Here is a 25,824-nt window from a genome sequence, read left to right as displayed (position 1 = left end):
GTTTTACTTGTAATTAGGTTGTTTTGGAAAATAATTGATGCAATCACAATTGCAAAGAAACGAATTCTACGAATTTGCAACTAAAATCAATTTAATTAAATCCAAAAACTAACTTGGCCAAAGGCCTACAACTCTTTATATAGGAATACAACTTCTAAAACAAATAAAACACTCTAAATTCGGAATTAATAATAACCCCAAAATACCCTTATACTAAATAGCCTCAAAATACTAACTAGCCCCAGTTCTAATACTCCAAAGGCATAAAAACTATTATAGGACTCAATTATCAATGTGAAACCCTAATTCACAACATACTCCCCCACTTGAAGAACTCGACTCCGATGAGTTAAAAGTCTTTTTAGATCTCCAGTCACTACGACGATGAGGTGGTAGATAAGCATCCTTCCTAGGTCGATAATGTACCAGAGTAGTCAAACCAAGTGTGTCAACCATGCGACTAGAAATCAAAGAAATGCTATTGACATTATCCAAAACACATGAGCAAGACAAGTCTAAGAAGCCAGTGGATTATATAAAGTAGCACTCTATTGAAATACATTACCACATGTAGACTCTGCAATAGGTGAAACATGTGCCATAAGTATATGGAACCCTATATCTGCTGGAGTAAGAATTCCCTCAGATGTGTATTCTTGCAGTTTCTCTTTCGTCTCAAGTTGAGATGTCTCCATGTCAATAGTCAGAATTGGTTTCTGAGGACAATTTGCTTGAACATGACCCTCTTGACCACAACTATAACACTTACCAATTCTCCTTGGACTTATGGGAGTAGCTTTATAAGATGACATGGAGGAAAGGTAACTCATTTTCTTCTCAGACTCACTAGCAAAACTGTAAGCTTCCTCCAAGGTGTTAATTCGAACATGGACTAAATCATAACAAATATCTACCCTAAGACCATGCATATAACGATGAATGTAGACTTCCTTACTTTCTGGTAGGTTGCAACGTGACTGTAGACAGTAAAAGGACTCGGTATACTCCTGCACAGACGTAGACTCTTGTTTCAAATCTTGTAACTTCATGTACAATTGTTGCGCATAATTGATAAGCACAAACTTAGTAACCGATCATCTCCCAAATGTGCATTTTATTATCCGTATATTGCTGCATTACAACCTTTCTTACGCTTAACGAAAAGATAACTCATAGCTTTTATTATCATTTTGAGGTTAAGGAGTATTTCAGACCACTTATCATAAAAGTTGAGTCTTAGCTCCAAAAGGAGCTTTAATCATGCTTATTATGAAGACCAGAAACTGCTATGGAAAAGTGTTGAAAAAGTCAAAGTTAACGATCAACGTAAAAAGTCAAAGCCCTCAATTCATAATACCAGAGATGGAGGCCCTTATCTCAAAATATGACGTTCTCCTAAAACCAACCTTGGTCAAGAAGAAACCAAAAACCAAAAGCAAAAGTGAAGTGTGAGGTGTCTAATTTATAATGGAGAAGGGCAAATTTGTAAAAGGTAAAAGTAAGGGTATATAACCCAAAAGTAAGGGAGAGAGAAACCATTCATTATCTTAAGATCCAAACCATTTGGTTTGTTTAATTTATTGCCTAGTTTTTTCAATTCATGTTTTTACTTTATTGTTGTTTTATTTCCTTTTAATCAAAACTTGTTATTTACTTGTTCTTGTTTCAATCTTCAATCTCATCTTGTATTTCTTATTTCAAATTTTAATCAATCTTTCCTTCCATGTTTTCAAGTCATTTCAATACCAACAACTAAAGCTTTCAATGTTTTCATTAGCTTAGAACCAATCTAATCTATACAAGAGTCTACCTTTCTTCTTCACAACCCCCACATTCAAAATCTATGTAATTTAAGATGAACTTCACTTCTAAAAAAAAACTCTTTTGAAGTTACCACCACTATCTAAAGCTTCAAATGGCATCTCCGTCATGGATTAAAGGAGTAAGAGTGATTGGTTGAGAATCTAAGAAGGGAGCATCATTCTCATCCCTCAATTTCTATTTTTTTTCAATTTTTCATCTTTTTATTTTATTTTTTCTCAGTACTGATCTACTTTCTTACAAATCAGGTTGCGGGACAACAAAGCTAAAAAGGAGTTGAAGACACAGCCAAAAGACGATTGAAGTTCACTGGCGCCGGCGGGCGACCGCAAGTTAGGTAGGGGGCGATCACCTAGTCACGTCCAGAGACGTGGGTCCAGTTTTTTGGTAGCTCAATTGGTTTTTGATGAATAGTTGAACTCCGAGCCTAGATTTTGTAATAGAGTAGGAGAAGTCAATGGAACTTGTTTGTAATAGTTAGAGATTAAAAGAAAAACGAAAAAAATTAGGAAAAATTGGTTTTTTATTGATTCTCTATGATGAACATGAGTTAAACTTGGTTTATGTTATATACTTACCAAGGGATTAGAGTTTTAATTGCCTTAGGAAGTTCAAGTGTGTGAGGCAAGTTATGGATCATAGCTCACACACTTTGAATCAACTTGGTAATCAATACTCTAAGTCCATTTGACTCTAGTTAATCTAGCTTATCAATATAAAACTAGTTAATTAGATTAGTATAATATTAGTTTAGTTTTAAGTTTGGGCCCTTGAAGGCAAAGTTGGATAAATTGTCAAAAACCCAACTTGTGGGCTTTTTAAGTGGGCTTTTATTGTAACTTAAAACAGGGTAAAGCTCGAAAGGTTGGGCCTGATTCTCAGATCACAAGCCAACCGACGTCACCTTCTCCTCAAGCAACGTGTAAGCACGGGTTGGGAGCTAAATTCTAAACCTCCTCGAAGCCCAAGTAAGAAGATACCTTGTGTGTTCAAGCATGCTTATGTGATTGTTTGAAATTTACTTTCCGCATTGCAATTTACATTCGCGCATAAGGCTGAATTTGAGCCACATAACAACCATTGGGAAGTCATTACCCAATGTTTGTAAATTGGACGTTGCTTGATTTTTGAAAGCCCTAGACCAAAAAAATTAATTAAAATCAATCAACTAGAGCCCAAAGTAGTCACGCTCCTCCAGAAAAGGACAAAAATATAGCCACGAGGATTTAGAGGAATCAGTTACCAGATTCCGGTGGACCAACTACCTTCCTCACTCTCTTCCCCCAGATTCACCGTTTGTGAGATTCTTGGTAGTAGACCACTTGGTGAAGTGACTTTCTACTCTTCTGAGACGTGTAGTATAGCCATCTTAGTCTCACGCCCAATTGTTCCTCTCAATAGGGCATAGTAAAATATAGACCAAAAGCAAAGTTTTCAAAAATTCCATACTTGTAAAAATGAATTTCGAATTCTTGAGCATACATTGCACTGTTTGTGCATGTTAGGATAGTTTTGGGGTTTTGCTAAAAGTGAATGATACTGCATTCAGGCACTTCTAGTATTAGCAAGAATCAAACTTACTTACGTAGAAGAGTTCATCGCCCTAGACAATCTCCTATTAGTTTCTAGTCCTCTATCTCATAAGATGGCTGACGGAGTATTGCAAGCTGAAAAGCCTCTCTCCAACTTCTACACACCGTTGCAAGATGGGCCTCCATCTTGTATACGACTCACACCGCTCATGAGTGATTTTTACATTCCATTGAACGTGTTCAATCTTCTACCTATCTTCCATGGGTTTGAACACGAGTTACCGTACGAGCATCTATGCCAGATACATGAAGTATGTAATACCTACCATCATCCGGGCGTCACCGACGATCAAGTTAAGCTATGAGTGTTTCCTTTCACTCTAGCTGGTAAGAGTCACGCTTTGCTTCTTTCACAGAAGGCCGACTTTTTCAATACATTGGAAAATGTTGTGTTCTTGTTTATGAAGAAGTACTTTTCATTGAAGAAAACAGAAGAGATAAGAAGCAAGATACAGTTCTTCAGACAGAGTCTGAGTGAGACATTTTCTGAAGCATGGGATAGATTCTCTGACCTACTCTATTCATGTCCTCACCATAAACTAGAAAAATCCACTCTTGTCCAATGTTTCTTCAAAGGCCTTCTACCATAACACAAAGTAACCCTCGACATCATGAGTACATAATGGTAATTTTTTGGATGGAGGTGCAGCTGAAGCCTTAACCTTTCTTGAAAACCAAGCTAAAAAGAGTATACATTGGGGCGACAAACAATTCCAGAACAGCCAACCTAGTACATCTAAGGCTAGTGGTATTTTTGAGGTGAAATCAAATCCAGAAATCAAAACCTTAATTGAAACCTTCACAAGAAAGATAGATGCTCTCGCAACCAAACAAAAAAACCAAACCCCTCATTCTGTCATGAATGTAAATACCTCACCATACAATTTTTGTCTAAGATTAAATTATATAGATGCCACCTATCCCTTGATCACAAATCTATCATCACTTCTGCCAGAAGAAGTATGTGCTTTTAATGTACCAAATGCACCATGGAGACAACATCCAAACTTCGCATGGACCAACATTCTACAAAACCAAACACCACCAGGTTTTAACAAACCAACAAATACATTCAGACAAGGACAAGGACTAGGTACCTATAACAATCAGAATAGAGAATTGGTTCCATCCTAGTTTAACCAGAACTATAAAACCTTACCTATCAACAACCAAAGAGACCTAGTTCCCATTACACCATCAACTAGTGTCCAAACAGATAAGCCCACCGAAATAATGATATATGTCATGCAATAGCAAACCCAAATCCTAGTATCCATGCAACAATCTCTGAACTTATTAGCCCATGATAAAACCCATAAAGGTTTATTGCCAAGCCAAAAAGTTCAAAACCTTCAAACCCAAGAGATTAAGGTAGTCACAACGTTCCGATCTGGCAAAACTATTGACAACAAAGTAGTCTTACCAGAAGACCCTACACTTGTAAAGGTAACCATTCCAGTACCAGAACCGAAAATTGAAAACCAAATACCTCCACATATCCCTAGTAATGTTCCAGTCCCTAAACCATTAATTCCACCACCTAACCCAGTTAGACAATACAAACCAAAGGTACCTTTTCCAGCTCGCCTAATGACACCCAAGGAGGATGAAAATTTTGATGAAATCAGAGAAATATTCAAAAGTCTAACCATAAACCTACCATTTCTCGATGGCATCAAACATTTACCCAAGCATGCCAAGTTTCTTTAGGATATGTTCACCAACAAAAGGAAAACTAACATTTCAAAAGATGCCTTACAGAACAATTTTCATCCCTCACAGAAACCAATGGAATCGTCAAATATAAAAATCTTGATCGTCCTACCATTCCTTGCACTATAGGAGACAAGTACACTGCAACTGCCTTGCTCAATTTTAGAGCAAGTGTTAACCTCCTTATATACTACCTATTTAAACAACTCGGTTTCCACGAGCTTACACCTACCACCATAACATTGCAATTAGCCTACCGATTCATCAAATACCCAAAAAGAGTGGTCGAAAATGTGCATGTCAAGGTTAAGGATTTTTACTACCTTGTTGATTTTGTCATCCTTGACACTAAAATAGCTCATGATGCCATACCCATCATTCTAGGGTGCCCATTCTTGGCAACTTTCAATGCCATCATAAATTACTGTAATGGATCTATGACCATGTCTTTCGGGAACCTCTCAGTAGAAGTCAATGTTTTCAAGATGATGCAACAGCAGATGGAAGAAGAGTGGGATGACGAAGTTAGTATGATAAACAATGTAGTGAAAGAGTACTGTGACCGGACTTTCCCAGAAAATAGGGTGCATCAATTCTTATCCTTCAGAGATTCAGAGTTCGATATGGATCAGTATAAAGAAGATACCTCGGTAACTTTGGAGTTAGTTCCCTTATGCACTTCAGATGATGAGTTACTTGAACATAAAGAGACATCACCAGCCCAGGTGTTTTCAATGGAAGAAAATAATCCTGTAGAGACATTGTTACCCACAACACCTACTCCTGATCTTAAGCCTCTCCCTCCTAACCTAAAATATATCTATCTTGATATCGATGGTACACATCCCATCATCATTTCATCCCAGTTGTGAAAAGAGGAAGAAGAGCGCTTAATTAGAGTGATTCAAGAACACCGTTCTGCCATTGGTTGGTCTCTTGATGATATAAAAGGAATTGATCCAAAGATTTGCACCCACCGGATTCACCTAGAAGAGAATGCTAAGATCTCTAGAGAGCCATAACACTAATTAAATCCAACTATGAAAGAGGTAGTAAGGGCAGAGATCCTGAGATTATTGGATGCTGGAATCATTTACCCTATATCTGATAGAGAATGGGTCAACCCTATTCATGTGGTGCTAAAGAAATCTAGGATTACAATGGTCTGTAATGAGGAAGGAGAGTTAATACCAGCACGTGTTCCCATCATGTGGAGGATTTGTATTGATTATCGGATGTTGAATGCCATCATATGGAAAAATCATTTCCCTTGCCATTTGTAGATCAGATACTTGAACGTTTAGCAGGACATGCTTATTACTGTTTCTTGGATGGGTATTCAGGGTACTTTCAGATTTTAATTGATAAAGCAGATCAAGAAAAGACTACTTTCACTTGCCCTTTTGGAATATATGCTTATAGACGTATGCGCTTCGGTCTCTGCAATGCACTTGCCACATTTCAACGCTGCATGCTACACATTTTCAGTGATATGGTGGAGAGATTCATGGAAGTGTTTATGGATGATTTTTCCCTCTATGGAGATTCTTTTGATGATTGCTTATCTAACTTATCCAAATTATTGGTGTGTTGTCAAGAAAAGAATCTGGTCCTTAATTGGGAAAAGTGTCACTTCATGGTAAAAAAGGGAATAGTGTTAGGTCACATTGTGTCTAAAAATGGTATAGAAGTAGATAAATTTAAAATAGACAAAATTTCTGCTCTACCTATTCCATGGAACATCCATGACATACGAGCCTTCCTAGGCCATGCTGGATTTTATCGAAGATTCATCCAAGATTTCGAAAAAATTGTTAAACCTTTAACTAATCTTCTTATAAAAGATGCACCCTTTGAGTTTAACTCGGAATGCATGTAGGCTTTTAAAAAGTTGAAAGTCGCCTTAATAACTACACCTATAATTTAACCTCCTAATTGGTCAAAACCGTTTGAGCTCATGTGTGACGCCAGCGACTACACTGTTGGCGTTAATCTAGGTCAAAAACATGATAAGGGACCTACAGTTGTTTACTATGCAAGTAAGACACTAAATGAAGCTCAACGAAATTATACGACCATTGAAAAGGAATTCTTGGCCATTGTCTATGCTTTAGACAAATTTCATCCCTATTTAATTGGTTCAAAAACCTTAATCTACACTGATCATGTAGCACTTAGGTACCTTCTCGTGAAGAAGGATGCTCAGCAGAGGTTGATTCGATGGATTCTCCTTCTGCAAGAATTCACTTTGGAGATAAAAGATAAAAAAGGAGTTGAAAATGTAGTGGCTGACCACCTGTCTAGGTTAATTGATGATACAATGATTTCGAGCCCATTTTAGATTCTTTTCCTGATGAGCACCTTTACGCAATCCTTTCTACACCCTAGTATGCTGATATTGTGAATTATGTGGTGACTAAAAAGACTCTGCCATTGTGGAATAGAAATCAGAGGAAGAAGTTTCTAGCTTAAGTAAAGTACTATCATTGGGATGACCCATATCTTTTCAAATACTACCCAGATCAGATCATCCAACGTTACATTCCAGAATGGGAACAATCTGTTGCTCTTTCCTTTTGCCACGAGCAGGCTTGTGGAGGGCATTTTTATGCCAATAAAACCGCTGCTAAGGTATTACAATGTGGATTATGCGGGTCAACACTCTTTCACGATGTATTTCTTTATTGCAAGGCATGTGCTCGTTGCCAACATCTCGGTCGTATTTCTGCACGTAACATGATGCCCTTAAATCCCATTCTCATAGTGAAGATTTTTGACGTCTGGGGCATCGATTTCATGGGACCTTTCCTAACTTCTAATGGTTTCGTCTACATCCTGGAAGCCATAGACTATGTATCTAAATGGATTGAGGTCATACCATGTCATAACAATGATAACAAAACAGTCATCAGTTTCATTAAAGAAAACATTTTTTCAAGGTTTGGTGTCCCAAAAGCCATCATCAGTGATGGTGGATCACATTTTTGCAATCGAGTTTTTGAACATATCATGAAAAAATATAGAGTAACCCACAAGGTTGCAACTCCATACCATCCTCAAATAAGTGGTCAAGTAGAAGTCTTTAATCGAGAGATTAAACGTATCTTGGAGAAAACAGTTAATCCAAATAGGAAAGACTGGTCTCTCCGTCTGAACGATGCACTATGGGCATACATAACCGCTTTTAAAACACTTATAGGGATGTCCCTTTATAGGCTTGTTTTTGGAAAACCTTGTCATCTCCTAGTTGAACTAGAGCATCGTGCCCTGTGGGCAATAAAAATCTTTAATTATAATCTCGATACGGCATGTGAAAAGCGTAAACTACAAATAAATGAGCTTGAAGAGATTTGAAATGATGCTTATGACCTTCCAAAAGATTACAAAACCAACATGAAAAGGATTCATGACAAGCATATTTTACGAAAACAATTCAAAGTTGGTAAAAAAGTTTTGCTTTATAACTCTAGATTGCATCTTTTTCTAGGAAAACTGAATACTCGATGGACTGGTCTTTTTAATAAAATTGAAGTCACCCCTTATGGGACTATTACTTTAAAGAACCATAAGGACAACAATACCCTTAAAGTTAATGGTTAGTGCCTCAAACATTTTCATGAGTTATGGTCTACGAATGTTGAAGAAATCCTTCTCCAGGATCCCATCTACGAGGATTGACTCCTTTTTTCTGATGTATTCCTTTCTCATTCCATTCCATCTTTTCCTTTAAAGGGGATACATCAATAAGATAACCAGACCTCTCCACTTGGAGGGTGTGGTTGTAAGTGCTAGAGCCTTAGTCCACAGTATATCTCGCATATTCTTTGTAAAATACTTTTTACTCGTCGTTGGAGTAAGTGTGAACCTGTGGAGCGAGTATACAATTTTTTTTTACACTTCTTTTACAAAAATGTTTGTTTTCTTTGTGCTGTTAATAATAGATTTTTCGATACATCAATAATTAAGTGATTTTTCAAAATGGGCAATGGATTTTAAACAGACCAACCCCTAGACCAATGCAATCTAGGGGCGGTTTGAGATCAACTTTACTTACTAACGGTCGCCTATATCACCGAGATATTCCCTCGGGTCTGGATATTCCATGTCTTGCGCATTAAATCCCCCAACTCGCGTAGCTGAAGCTCTGTCTGTCTAGATTGGGTTCGCCATAGAGCCGACACGAAAGTTGTCTAAGATTATCTGTTATGATTTGTTTTCAAGTAGTAACATCCAAAATCACAGCTTTTAAGTACGAGTTTCTTAAAACATCCCTCCATAGTTTTCAAAACTAGAGGATATAAAAATGAAAGTTATACGCCTGGAGTAACCAAAATGATAATGGATTAACATATAATTTTATCTTCTTGGAAAAACCTCTATATGGATAGAGATATATTTTGAATGAGAAAACTAACTAAAAAAAAAACGAGGTGTCTCCAAATGAGAATTAAACAAATAGAGTAACCCAAAGTGATACTATTATCTGTTTAATTCTATCTTTTGCCTCCACCTCTCTATTTTGTCTCGAGAATCTGACGTTAAAAGACTCAAAAAATTTCCTTTCTTAAAAAATTTCCCCTCTCGCTTAAATTTTTTCCCCTTCTAAATCTCTCTCATTTCTGAAAAACTTTTCAAAAATGTCTTCTGTAGCAAACATTGCAAGACTAGATGGATCAGTTTCAATGATTGTATGCAAGCACTTCTTAGAGAACTGCAGCTTAAGATATGGGTACATATACCGAAAATCATTCTTGGTTTAGGTAAGAGTTCATACGCACGTAAGAGACGAGCTATGAGAGAAGGCTGGTGCTTGAATTGTCAAACACCAACTTGCCCTAGTTTTCAACCTCATAATAATTCTATTTATAAACTCTACATGTGTTATCCCCAATGCATTGCGCTCGGCCTAAGAGAGTAATCCAGTTATCGGGTTGGGATTGACTCAAGTTTCCAAACACTTCTAAGTTTTGGGGATCTGACCTAAAACTACCTACCTTTTTAAAATTTCAATCAAACTTATTCAAAATCCAAAAAAATTAATTAAAATTTTTCCTTCTGTTATATGTACATATTTCCCTACAGTTCCTATACAGTTCTTTCTATCATTTGTTTTTTATCCACCATTGGATGTGAGTGTACCCTATACCGTTACGTTAAATTTTTTATGCTGATCGTTTTGGTACCTCACGGGTCAAGATCGGACGAATAACGAAGTGCGGATCGGCTCTTGAAGTTGGCAAGGCACTGAGGACAAGATCAGAATTTCCTGATTTCATTTGGGCTTGGGCCAAAATTTCAATTTCTTTAAAGAGGCACGTGCCATCAAACTATTTAACCCACGTGACTGCCCACTTCCCTTTTTCTTCCTCACAAAAATCTCCAACCTTAGCCACCAACACCAGCTCGCAATCGCCCCTATCAAACTCGCGACCGTGACTTCACCTCAAGACTCCACCACCCAAATTTTTTACAGCCTGCTCCATTTTCAACCATCATTCCAACTCAAGTGCACTTCAAGACTGAGATCAGAAGAAGAGGATAGGAACCCTTGGTTTTGTTGGAAGGTGCGATTTATTCTCCCTCTCTTACTCTTTTGTTTTATAACTGCATGCTTAGAGGGGAGGATGACTGCATCATGGTTGTCAAGGATGGCCGCTCGCTGGTGCTCACCAAGGAGTTGGTAAGTGGAGTTCTGGGGATTCCTCTTTAAGCTTATGTTCTGATGGAACAGCCCCCGAACGGAAATACCATCGACGTATGATTGTAGAGACACTTCTTGAGGGGGTTAAAAACCCAAAGTCTCATTGCGCGTTTTATAGTTCGCTATGAAGGAACCAACTAGCAGTATCTCAGTGGACAACCTACAACCTACTAGGCTCTGCCAAGCCTTCAGATATAGGTAAGGCGATGCTTAATCTTTTATGGATTCTTCAAGAGCATAAGAATAGCTTCTGCATCATCTCCTTTATCTTTGAGCAACTCTGTAAACCAAAGAAGTTAACCGCCCCTTTACCAATGCTGGTCACCAAGATCATGCAGCACTGGGGTTTTGAGGTCCACAGACGCCTTAGTAGAGGTCAAGGATGCTACCACAGGTCCTATCTATGCCCGCTACATCCAGAAGTTATGGCTTACACCTGCCGCTAGAGCCGCTGAGTAAGCAAGCCCGACCCAGAAGATTGATTACTTCACTGAAGATGCCACTCGACAGCTCACTTAGCCCATGGACAGAATTCACTTCCTCCATGGAGGCCAGAGGATTCTGCATTCCTACCTCCACCAGCTCAGGGAAACTCAGGGCAACATTATAGCGGAACAACGGACCATCATAGAGGAGTAGTGGCCTTTCCAGCAGGAGTAGTGACGTTTTCAGCACAGTGTCACTAGAACACTGCAGAGCATCAGAGACGCGCTCCCACGTGGGGATAGACATGCCAGGTACCAACGTCAGTAGGAAGAAGGATCTTCTAGACGTCGAGGTGAGTCACACACGGATTCTGACTAGGATTCCTATTGTCAGTATAGTTGGATTTATTTCTTTTTTATTTCTTTTTTTTCGTGCATGACGTAGTATCAGTTTAATTATATGCTTAATATTATTTGCTTATTTTATTTTCCTTTTTTTGTGGAATGTGGTATATGAGTAGAAGGTAAAACAGATACATCATGCCAAAATTTTCCATTTTTTGTTTCATGCATTTCATATATGTTTTCAAAAAAAAAATACAAAAATCCAAAAAGATTTTATAGTAGAATAAATATCCCTAGTATAATAAACCATGTATTTCTCGTTCTATATCAAACAACCCACACCCCAAACTTATTTGGGGGTGGCGAATTTTCATCAAGAAGAACAGAATGCAGGTGTATCACCGTTTTTACTCATGTTTCTATGGTAATCTCTTTCTTATCTGTTCATACTTTGAGGACAAAACATAGTTCTATTTGGGGGTGGTATAGTAATATTTTGCAAAAACTATGCATTTTCTATATAGTAGATATAATAGTATATTTCTTCCTTTCTAATTTTTTTTTCAAAAAAGACCAAAAATATTTTTTCGTTTAGTATTAAAAAGTCTTGTTTCATTTTTCTATGATGAATAAAAAGTTTAGAAGTTTCATTGTAGTAATAGAGTAAGGACTTGTTCTTCGTACTTAGACTAATATATGTACAATAGTTTTTGCATCTTTTCGTGAATGACGTGCATCAACATTTGTTTGTATATAGCAATGAGTTTTTGAAGACAAGGTTAGAACAATTAAGTTCCATATCCTGTGAGAATCTAGCCAAAAGCCTAATCTGAATGATTATTGAGTGATGACACAAATGATGTCCGGATAGAAAGACCACACGTCCACTTGCTTTATCAGCACGCCATATCCTATGAGAGAATTTAGGCCCCTTTTGGATCAATATAGCCAAATAAATGTTAAAAACCCAAAAAAATAGTTTTCCTCTAGTTATCCCTCTTGAGCCTTCACCTTTTCTAAAAGCCTTTTTATTCTTCACCAAAAATTCCTAACCCATTACAACACACAATAAAAAGCTTACCCAACTGACAAATTGAGAACTGGATGGATATCAGAAAAAGAGAAGAGAAGACCTTGTACAAAAACAGAACAATTATTTGCTTCAAAAATAAAAGAAAAGAAAGAAAATAAAAGAAAGAGAAGAAAAGAAAGACCAATAAAAAACCAAGACTCCAAAAAAATCAAAGAAATCAAAAAAATCAAATCTCCCAAAAGTTCAAAATCAAAAGGAGACGATATTAGAAACAAAAAGAAACAAAAGAAAAGTTATAACTTTCAAAATTCAAAATCATATGGAGTCACAAATCCAAAGGGCTAAAAGAATGTATCACAATTCGAAGCAAAAGAACAAAACGAGGTTATTCTCTGGTTACAAGTATCTTGAAGACCCAGTTTTTCGACTTATCAGATTTTGTTTTTCCGTTCCTTTTTCTTTCTAAACCATCACCCTAGTCCCGTAACTATTAATAAAAGACCTTTAGCTCAATTAGGAATATAATAGTGTGATAGTAAGTGGCAAGCGTGATCAATTGACCCCGGTTTCTTTGAACGTCATTTGAGTATGTGAGGAATATAAGTGCCCACTGCACTTGAGAGAATGAACCTTGACTGAAACTATGAGAGAGTTGTGATTGCAACATACCCCTGTGAGAACCCACCTTAAGGAAGCTCTCCAAAAGCCTTGCAAACAACTCTACTTTTGCATTTCATTGCTCATGTTTTGCACATTTATCTTTAGATGATTATATTACTGTATATTTGTTATTCTATGTTCAAAGGAGCTTGTCTTTATTCACCACTAATGAGATTTATGAACTTCTGAGAATAAATAAGGAAATAAGACCCCTGTACTAAATAGAAGAAGTTTGTGAGTACCTTAACTGGAAAACTCTCACGAGGCTTAAAGCTCGTCCACTAGAGAATTCCTAGTGGTTTAAGGCTTTGTTGCATATGGTCAATGCAATCGCACTCTGCGAAACAAGATTAGTATAACTTAGTCAACAGTCAAGTCAACAGTTAAAGTCAAAGCCCTCAATTCAAAACACCAATGATGGAGGTCCTTATCTAAAAATAAGACATTCTCCTAAAACCTACCTTGGTCTAGAAGAAACCAAAAGCAAAAGTAAAAGCAAAAGTGAAGGGTGAGGTGTCTAATATATACTAGAGAAGGGCAAATCTATAAAAGGTAAAAGTAGGGGTATATAACCCAAAAGTAAAGGAGAAAGAAACCATTTATTGTCTTAGGATCCAAACCATTTGGTTTGTTTAATTTCTTGTCTAGTTTTTCAATTCATATTTTTACTTTATTGTTGTTTTATTTCCTTTTAATCAAAACTTGTTATTATTTTAATCAAAACTTGTTATTTACTTGTTCTTGTTTCAATCTTCAATCTCATCTTGTTGTTCTTATTTCAAGTTTTAATCAATCTTTCATTCCATGTTTTCAAGTAATTTCAATACCAACAACTAAAGCTTTCAATGTTTTCATTAGCTTAGAACCAATCTAATCCATACAAGAGTCTACCTTTCTTCTTCACATCTCCCACACTCAAACTCTAAACAATTTAGGATAAACCTCACTTCTAGAACAAACTCTTTTGAAGTTACCACAACTATCTAAAACGTCAATAACCAAAGCTTCTTTCATGCATTCCCTTGTAGTGACTTGATCAAACTTCTAGCGTAATTGTTATTGGAGAAACTATGTCCCCCAGATTAAAGAAAAACCACGAATCCCTGTAGCAACCCAAGACACCTTGCAATCTTCCAACATATTTTGATAAGCAAACACATTCTCTATCGTGGCAATCCACTCAAGGCAAACCTCTAGTTCCAAGATACATGTAAACTATGGAATATCAACCTTTGGCTTGAACTCATGCTCAATTGGTGGAGGACGATTCACAATAATGGGAGGAGGCAAATTATGTCTACAAAGTTCCTTTCTATTTATCAACAAATCTCGTAACTCAGCAAAACATACATCAAGAGAAATCATCAAATCCACTTTCAATTTCTCATTTTTTTTAATCCAAAATAATGAACTTCTCATCTTTACTAGATGTTTTCCCAATTATATCATTCACACTCTTCTCTAATGCTTCAAACTTCACATGAAGTTCTCTAATTGTCGTCATCATAAGAATAGCAATTATTATTTTTGCAATGAACACAGTGAACAATAACTATGAACACTACCGCATTTTTTTAAACCCTAAAAAATTCAAATCTTTTTTCTAAAGAAAAAAAATTTTGATATACTGATAACCGTAAAAACTCAACTAGATTACTCTAACCTTATTCTTACGGTATCAATTATTTATTTTCTACTCTCACATATATATTCATTCAATATATAGAGTACGGAATCGTTCCACTCTTAAAGTAGCAAGACATAAATGAATTCAACTAATAAAACACAAAGAACAATGGTGAGAGTAATGTGTGAAGTGATTTATTTAAACTAAAACTAATTATAAATTAAACTAATTTAACTAAGCAATTAAAAGGTAAATTTAATGAATTGGAAGAACATAGAGGGGGGAAATTCCACCATGCTATTCGATTGGCTATTAGTTAGTCATCGAATCGAATATTGATCCCTAGTGAATACCAAATCCTCTTGAATCAAGATTCCACTAGCATGAAAGTTTAACTTCACCACAAATCTCTTTGATGGTGGCTCTAAACTCTAGTTCATCATTATGAGGTTTATCTCTAAACCCTCATAATAATGAACTTGACATTCTATTCTAAATAACAACTAATCTAACAAGCAATCATCCTCACATGGCTTCTTTAACCTCCTCTAATGGAGTTTTTAGCCTAGTTTCATTGGATGAACAATATCAAAACTATAAGATGAAGACATTAAATTAAAGAGACAAGAATTGAATATTAAACTAAGGATTTTAATTGAAAGATTTAATGGAGGCTACAAACTAAATTATTTTAACCTAAACTAAACTACAAAAGGAGAGAGAGAGAGAGAGAACCTTAAACTATATTAAACTAAAGTGGGAGTAGCCTCTTTGTTTTAGCCTTAACCCTCTTTATATAGAAGAGGGTTAGGTTACAATTTCGTGCATGGGCTTTTATATTAGGTTATGGACCTATAAATCAAGTCCATAACCCAATTGGTTAAATCTAAGACTTTCAATTCTGGTTTTGTTGGTGTATCATGCGATTTCACTAACTTATACTACTCTGATTGAGTCAGGGTCTGGACCATTGGAAAGAGCTTTCCGAAACGGTCACTTTGACATAAGTTAGGGCCAATTCCGAGGTTTGAGCCCAAAGATACGGCCTTCGGAAGTTCTGTTGACTTTTGTGCGATGTTTCTGCCCGCGTTGACTTTGACTTTTCAGCTTTGACTGGGATTTAAAAAGGCTTTTTCTCCTTGAATCTTGGCATTTTATCATATAACTTCTTAGGAACCAACCCTTGCTCCTTTATCTCACAAAAGGGACGCATTTCTACACTTATTCGACTCTAATGCCTGAAATATATAAGAACATGATAGCAGTACTAACTCTTACTTATTAATCACATAATTGGTCAAAAGCGATATTGTTATCATATACCTTTGATAGAGTTGTGGAAGCTATTTTTTTTCCACTAATTCTTTTATCATCTTCAATGATAAGAACAATTAACCAAGACCTTTAAATGTAATAAAAGCTTTAAAATCTAGCTCTTGATACCAATTTGATGCTGTAGGAACTGTTATTTCATAATATAAATTTCTACAAACCATGAAAACCATGCACAACGGAATTAATGGTGTTCATGATTTTGATTGGAAAACATACCTGTAGATCAGCTGTGATAACTCTGAGAATCCAGAATCAGCAATCTCTTGATCTTTTGTTGTATTTCTATGCACAGAGTGGACGTTGTATGGGCAACGATCTTCCAACCTCTTCTTTCTCACTTGGCCTCTCTCTCTCTCACAACCTTAGAACCGAATTGGATCTGTTTTTGCTTGAGTGATGTCTTAGAAAAAAAATGGCCAGAGAAAGAGGTTTCTTTTTATAGGCTACAACAGGGACTATGAAGAGAAATTAGAGTTGGGCTTCCTGATGGGCTTGGGCTTCCCATGTTCGCCTAGAATACACAGCCCAAGTCTGTTAACAAATGGCTTATTCTACTAAAGGTCATTGTTACACTACCGCCCTAATCCCAAATTACGTGTCAGTATTTATGGGCTCCATATTATATGCTCGTTGATCTCCCCGTGTTTAAGATATCAAATGCTCGTTGATTAAGTCAAGTTACTGACAACTACATTAATCAACTTCTTATGTCCTTAAGTAGTACCACTCAACCTCATTGTCATGTCGGATCAAATCCACCTGTAGGGTTTACATGACAATCCTTATGAGCTCCTCAAGGGGACATCATCAGCCCGACTTTTTGCGGGACACAGATTCCTTCTATAATCAATAGCACACCTTACATACATTGTCATTACCCAATCCATCGAGTTTGTTGATTCACAAATGAATCTTACTCATTGATGATTTAAAGCAATGTACAATGCACGTAAGTGCTTGTTATTATATCTGGATTAAGAGGATAAGCATCCATATTAACAGAGGCGTTTGTTATCTTATATAGTCAATATAAAGAGAAACAACCTCACTTGGTCCTGTTCAATACACACAAAGTGTACTAGTGTAATCCTATAGTCAAGATAGACTAATACCAGATTATACTACAACCGTACCAATGGTTTGTCCAAATCCATCTAGGTTGTGAATGTTTACTTATACTTTATAAGGTACTGATGATATGATCTTCTGTGTGTCACCACACACCATATCATCTACAACATAAAGTATTAGACATATGCATATAACTAATAACATATATAATATGTATAATATTTGCCCATATGATTCTCATTCAAAATATAAAGAATTAGAGTTATTACAAAAGTAATGCTTTTAGTATATAACCCAATCAGATGCAATCGCAATTGCAAAGAAACAAATTCTATGAATTCTCAACTAAAATCAATTCAATTCAATCCAAAAACTAACTTGGCCAAAGGCCAACAACTCCTTATATAGGAATACAACTTCTAAAACAAATAAAACACCCTAAATTCGGAATAAATAAGAACCCCAAAATACCTTTATACTAAATAACCTCAAAATACTAACTAGACCCAATTCTAGTACTCCCTAATGACAAAGAAACTAATATATGACTCAATTATCAATGTGAAACCATAATTCACATCATTAGAGAACTTAATAATTCATTATGTTCACTAAAAAAATAATAAATATTATTCTTGTGGCGACAACAATTAGAGAACTTAATGTGAAGTTTAAGGCATTAGAGAAGAGTGTTAATGATATAATTGAGAAAACATCTAGTTATGATAAGAAGTTCATTTCTTTGGATAAAAAAAAAATTGAGAAATTGAAAGTAGATTTGACAACTTCTCTCGATGTATGTTTTGTCGAGTTACGAGATTTGTTGACGAATGGAAAAGAACCTCGTAAAGAAAATTTGCCTCCTCCCATTATTGTGAATTGTCTTCCACCAACTGAGCATGAGTTTAAGCCAAAGGTTGATATTCCAAAGTTTACATGTATCTTGGAACCCGAGGTTTGCCTTGAGTGGATTACTGATAAACGTAAAAATAATAGTTTTCCCTTTTGAATAAATGATAAAATTCAAACGCAAGTAAAACTACAACTTATACGAAAATAGTGTTTATCAAAAATTTCTACTCTCGATACTGTTGAAATAGAGTTGGAATAGAAGATTTGTTCCATTCCTAGTTCTTTAGTATTTAATGTATTCTAATATTGCGAATCTATCCAAAGTCTAATGAGAGTAATGATGGGATTATACAACGATGCAAATTCAAATAACAAGATACTAACTATAATGATTCAACTACGAAATGCTACGGAATACTAAGGGTTGAATCTAGATAAAGAATTAGGGGGGATTGAATCCACCTTAACTCGACTTAATCAACTAACAAAGATTCGTCGTGATCCAAATTTCAATGCTTCGCATATCAAAATGGTAATTTTAATCCCTAATTATACATGCCATCTCTACCAATTAATAACTAGCATGTGAAGCAACCAAACCCATTCTCATGGTGAACTAATTACTTTCTAGAATTTAATAGATTATCATGACGATTTCTAAGTTAACAAAGATCAAGCTTCATCAAGGCTTCTTCAACCCCCTCTAATGGAGGTTTAGCCTAGAATCATTATGCTATCATTTCCATATGAAATTGAATTACACATAATATAAAGATTCTAACTTTATTAAATTCAACTAAACAATAATTGAAATCAAAATTAACAACTAAGAAATCATTAAATAACAAGAATTGAAATTAGATCTAAGCAATTTTAAATAACAAAATCGAAATTATCAAGAAATAACTATTTTATTTATCTAATGAATGATAAACAATGATTCCAATAACTAATCTAAAACAAGAAATGAAAACTAATTAATTAATTAATTCAAAAACTCAAAACTAGATCTAGATTATTCTCTAATGGCTACATTCTATCCTAAGCTAAATGATACTTTAGAGCTAAGTCTTATGTGTGGAAATGGAGGAGACCAGATCCACATTTTCGTGCATGGGCTGAGGATCCATGTTTTGGGCCGCAAAATCGAGCCCAAAGCCCAATTTATTCAGTCCACAAGGCCCTTTTCAGTTGGCATTGACTTCAACAGACTTTTCGTCCACTTTTACTCCTCTGATTGGGTCATGGTTTGGACCATTGGAATTCTCTTTCCGATCCGGTCGTATTGACATAAGGTACGCCCAATTCTAAGGCCTGAGTCCAAAGATACGGTCTACGTAAGCCTGTGTTGTTTCTGCTTGCGTTGACTTTGACTTTTCAGCTTTTGACCGGGCTTTACAAAGGCTTTTTCTCCTAAATCTTGGCTTTTAATCACAAAACTTCTTAGCAACCAACCCTTGCTCCTTTATCTCGCCAAAGTGGCACATTTCTGCACATAATTGACTTCAATGCCTGAAATACATAAAAGCACGTAATCAACATTAATTCTTATTTATTACTCGCATAATTGGTCTAAAAATATTATTGTTAAGGGGTTAAAACTACAGTTTTGGGCTCTTATCAAACCACCCCCAAACAGCATTTTGCTTGTCCTCAAGCAAATATGAGAAATTAGCATAAGTGACCAAAAATAGAGTTCTAACTAATCTCGTTTTGCCGAGTGCGATTGCATTGACCATATGCAACAAGGCCTTAAACCACTAGGAATTCTCTAGTGGATGAGTTCTAGCCTCGTGAGAGTTTTCCAATGAAAGTACTCACAAACTTCATATATACTACAACGACTAAGAAAGAAAACTATTGTTTCCTTATTTATGCTCCCAATTATCTATATATGTCACTAGCAATGAATAAAGAGTAATCAAGTCGAAGCCTAAGCTAATATATACATAATAATTAATCATCTACGAATAAACATATATACAATGAGTAATACTATGAAATGCACTAGTAGGTCTGTTTCTGAAAACTCGGAATAGCGTCCGTAAGTAGGTCCTCACATAAATGTCAAGACAAAAACGACTTTGATTTTTCTGCTCAAGTTTCGCTACTCCAGTGTGTAGTGGGCACACTTTACCTTACAATCTTAATGACACACAAGGAAGCCGGAGTTGATCAAACACATCTGCCACTTACTATCACAGTAACCTATTCCTAATTGAGCTAGAGGTCTTTATTAGGTGTTGCGGGGATTAGGAGATGGTTTGAGAGGAAGGAAATGGATATTCAAAGTGGACAAGTCTGAGATAATAGAGTCTTCATATTAAGTAACTAGAAAACCTTGTTCTGTACTTTTGCTTCTACACTTTGTTTCCATCCTTAGCCATATATATATATATATATATATATATATATATATATATATATATATATTTTTTTTTTTTTTTTTTTTCTTTGGCTTTTGACTCCTTTGATTCTATTTTTGAAGTTCTAACTCTTTATTTTCTTTTATATATTTTTTTTATTTGGATGGAAACTTTGTTTTCTTATTTGAAGTGACTAACAAATTCTTGATTTCAAAGGTCTTTCTCTTTTCTATTCTTCATCTCTATTCTCAGACTCATTCAAAGAATGGGTAGGTTGATTTTTTTTGGTTTGTTTTGTAACAGGGTAAAGCATTTGCGATTTATGAAAGGCAAAAGAAAGGCTTAGAGGGGCGACTAGCGAAAAATAATTCATAGTTTGAATTTCTGGCTATATCGATCCAAAGAAGGCCTAAATTCTAACTTAAGATATGGTATAGTGATCAAGCAAGTGGACGTGTGATTTCTCTATCCGGATTTTACTTCTTCCTTGTGTTGCATTTCTCAAATGTTTCACTCATATAAGGCTTTAGGCTATATTCTCACAGGATTTGTAAAATAAGTACTCTAGCCTATATTTCAGAAACTTACTGCCAACAATCATAGATACTCATGTAACATATTTATAGATAGATGCAAGGATTATTACCTATATATTAACCTAAGTTTCTAAAAACTATTCTAATACAAAAGCTATGTGAGATTTCTAGATTATCAAGGGCCTAGAGAAGAAAATCAATACCAATATTCCTAAGTGTACAACGCATAAACCCTTTATTAATATTTTTAAAATTTTTGATTTTTTTAACTAGAAAACAAGTGCATACTGTACATATTTATATCCTAACAGATCCCTTAATTACACGTATTTCTATGCCCCCCCCCCAAACAAGAAGCATGTTTTGTCCTCAAAGTATTTAAATAAATATTGTAGAGAAATACCATGGAAACGCGTGAAATTCTGAAACATCTGCAAAACAAGTTTAAAACATACTAATATAGAAAATAAAAATTGACGCAACTCTATAAGAGTTCCACCCGTTATAGGGTTAATGAGAAATAAATTGCTTGGGACATAAGCAGACACTAACTGAAATAAAAACTAACCTTAACTCCCGTTTAATCATTTTCGTCCTCATCCTCAATAAAGAAATGAGGTTCCTTCGCATCTTGCCACACCATGGTAATTTGCCAGGCTTCACGCCACTTATCGTCTACTATAGCTAACCTGTCAAGTGCCACTTGGTCGAATGGGTTGTAAGGCACAACCTAATAAGGTTGTATCCTCCACCCTTGCCAAGTTATTGCACGAAACGATCGAATAATACAATTGGTGGGTCTCACAATGTCGACCCTAACCCAATCCGTGAAATGGGCACAAAAAATAGGGAAGAAACATAGCATTATACGGCAAATTAAAATAGGCATAAGAAGGTACTTATGCCTCTTGCTATGGGCTCAGGCTAAACTAGACATTAGGGTCTAAGGAATATCATAGAGTGTACGTCCCCCAGCTAAAGCAAGGAAAATATCACAAGTTTCGTCATTCACAGAAGAATAACACCATTCCCCTCTAATGTTTAGGATGATCCAAAATATAACAGTGCCCACGTTCATAGACAGGCTACCAAGGGCGACGTTATAATCCCCTTGGTCTTCTATCCTAAAGATTCCTGCCCCGTAATGCTCATGCAAATCCTCATAGTTATACATGTACATATTATCTACCAAATATGCCCATGAGTCTTGTATTTCGGCTAGCATAGCAAGTCCAAGCACAAAGGCTAGCAAGAACCTGAAAATTTCCATCGATTCATCCCTGATGGTGATGGAGAACACTTGTTCTCCATCCGGTCTATCAAAGAACTTACAATTATCATAAAAATACGATGTAAGTGCGAGAGAATAAAGTTCATAAGGACTTACCAATAGTAGCTCCCAGCCTGCTAGAATGATCACTTAGCGAAACCACGCACCATAGGTGTCACTTTGGAACAAGTCTTCAAAAGACTATTCCGGTATGATACGAGGGAATGTCATCCCCAATAAACTCATTGGAGTAGCTGCAAAGGATCCTAGAATAACCCACAAAAAATCGGATTTTTTCGTGCCCACGGGGTCAGGGCACGGGGTGCGCTCAACCTATGCTTGGGATGGGCGCGGGGTGCGCTTTGGTGAATTTCGAAGTTCGGGCACTTGGGCCGCCTCAATTTTTTTGGGATGGCGCGGCTTCGCTTCGGGATGAAAACTGGAATTCTAGTATTTTGGGCGCAGGTCGCACTCACTCACCTTGGCTTGGTAGAGCTGGTCGCCTCGATGAAATTCTGGCCGACAAAGGTTTGCCTGCAGTGGAGCTCCATCAGCGGAGCGCTAGCTCCGAAATGCTAAGTTGCTAAAATGGAGAAGAAAAATGGGAAACGTGGGAGTGAAAGGTGAGAGATGAAAGTGAGGTGTAGTGTGGGTTATGAGTGTAGAATGAAGGAACTTTATATAGGTTTTGATCTTCCAAAACGAATCAGCAAGTTCCCAAAAAGTTTTAAGGCAATTGCCGAAAACAAAATATTTCCGAAATCGAAAATGGAAACAACCCATATTCTCTATTCCAAAACAAACCTAATATCTTTTAGGTTGACTTTAGTATAGAAACTGCCTAACTCATCGAGATTTCATCCTACCACAATATCTATTCATAGCCATGCCCATATCGGCAATATTCCCAATAATCATCGCAAAATTATATAATATATTTGTGGATCATATAAAATTCATGCTAGACTAAATAATAGCACCCCCAAACAATTCGGGAAGGTGGGATTAACAATAAAATCAAAGCATAATTTGAAAAACCAAATTATATTAAAATTAAAATTAAAATACAATTAACTACCGAATTTAAATTTAACTACTGAATTTAAAAAACTTAATATCCGAACTAATAAAAACAACTAAATAACATCAAAACAACATATTTTTAGAAAACCTAGCCACGTGATGAAGATGGACCCTGAGATGGAGATTGGGCCTGAGATGAAGAAGGGCCCGAGCCATCCGTCCTTTGACGACGACGCTTATGCCTCTCAGACTCATCTGAAATAGAAACCTCCAAGGGTGGCATGCGTCGTAGAATCTCTACTTGGAACAGGTGTTGTGCTTCCATTGCTGCCTTCATCTCTGACTTCAACTCTTTATAATGCGCATCGTGATGCTGAAGGAGTGTTCCCATGTTATACAAGAGATCATCCTGACCCTTTTCTAGGTTTTCAAAACTCGTCTGAAGGTTCTTTTGTTTATTTTGAATTATAATCTGCCTATCCCGTACATCTTCACAAATAGCATAAATGCAACACATGCCAGTATGTAACACTGTCATGCGTTCTGAATCAGACGTACACTTCTCTAAGGCATCTTCATCCAAACATGTCATGTCCTCCATTTCCTCATCCGAATCAACCACCTTATCCTCCGACAACATCCAAGTCTTTTGGATACACTCCGTATAAATAGTTTCATTTGAATACAATTTCAACATAGTCTGCTCAGTTCTTCGTTCCCCCCCCCAGACAACATTATCTTCGTAATTAAAGCAGGAAATGGTGCAATACTCTTCCCAACTCCTCTAATCATATTTATCAAAAACTCGATGATACAGAATTCATACCTCTTCTCTTGCAATATCCAAATAACGTGCAGACATGTCAAACTGATGTCGCTCACTTTCTCCTTCCCAATGACGTTCTTACCAATCCACTGAGCTACAGCCAGTTCGTTGGTTCGCAAAGATGACTGTCGAGCACAATGAGAATTCGTATTATATTAACCCTCCATGAGAGTGTCTCTCATCAAAGCAGGAACTCCAGTATACTGGGATTCCTACACGGTGGCTTCGAGGTGGCGTGTAGGCATAATGCCTACAATCTCAGCCAACTTCTCTCTTGATAATTCGTTTCGCGTCCCGACCACCTTCATGAAAAATTTCTATCCATCTAACTCTCTCTTCTTATAAAATTGTTATACTAAATCGGAGTGGTAGAAATCATCTGTCGAGTACCACAACCTATTCCAATTCCTTCTAATCATCTCATCACCGTAAAACGGCGCAAAGCGGTCGGTCGTAAACGCTTCTTCCGGCAAAGTCCTTCGTCTTTGAGCCATTGAGGTTTTGGAATGATTTGGGGGTTTAAATGGAATGTGGGGATGGAGTTTGGGACTCCCTAACTAAGAAAGCAATGGTGGTGGCGCGGTAGTTCGAGTTTTTACGATTTTCAGTGGTTTTCGGTGCTTTAAATTGTTTGAAATTGGTGTGGGAGAAGTTTGGAGAAGATTTGATATTGATTTGAACTTTGGGCGTGGGGTGTATTTAGGTTTTTTTTTTTTTTTTATATAATTTTGTTAGGGTTTCAAGCTTGTTAATGGCGGTGGTGGAGAAAGGAAATTGTGAACTGTTGGTTTGCACGTGCGCGCGATATTGGGCATAAGCCCAATTAGATTTTTCGATTTTTGTCGAGTTTCGCGCAACTTCAAACTAAAATTGTCGCTTCTTTACCGGTCCGATTTTTGTGAATAAGATATTGAAACGATCAGGAGAGAATTTCCAATCCAATGATCCATAAAACACTCTATTCTGACCGTGGGTGACAAATGAGAAGATGAAAAATGCCTCAAAGTGCGTGCATGACATAAGTTATGCGAACGAATGAAATCTAATTTCATAGATAATGTCAACCTAAATCGAAATATGATTAAACGGTCAAAGCAACACAAATGGCCAATTGAACAATCCAGTACAGAAAACAAACACCCCAACCCCAAACAAATTTTTGGCAACGAAATTTAGAAAATTCGTTTTAAAAGCGGGTCTTTTAAAGTCAGATTCCCGAGACTTCCTAAATTACTATTTTTATGATTTTAACAATTTTTATTTTTTATGAATAAGATTTAATATAAGAAAAACAAGAAAGCAATAAATGCATAATTCACACCATAGAGGAACATGACTAAAAAACTGAGACAACATACACGAGTGGAAAACATGAATTATGTTTAACGTGAACTTAGGATCCGGTACTTACAACCACACACTCCATAGGGAGTGCCCAGTTACCTGAATGGTGCACTTACCAATAAATGGAATTGTAAGAAGTACACCAAACAACCAAATGAGCCGTTTATAGTCAGATACTCGAGACTTTAACAAATAATTGGATATTTATATATACCCTGCAGTTTTCTATATATCAACAACCTAAAAAGTTGTTGGTCTTCCCATAAATAAAGAACATGGAATGC

Source organism: Coptis chinensis, chromosome 3 (genome assembly GCF_015680905.1).
Source record: "Coptis chinensis isolate HL-2020 chromosome 3, ASM1568090v1, whole genome shotgun sequence".
Classification (NCBI taxonomy): Eukaryota; Viridiplantae; Streptophyta; class Magnoliopsida; order Ranunculales; family Ranunculaceae; genus Coptis; species Coptis chinensis.
This window is presented reverse-complemented; position numbering follows the sequence as displayed.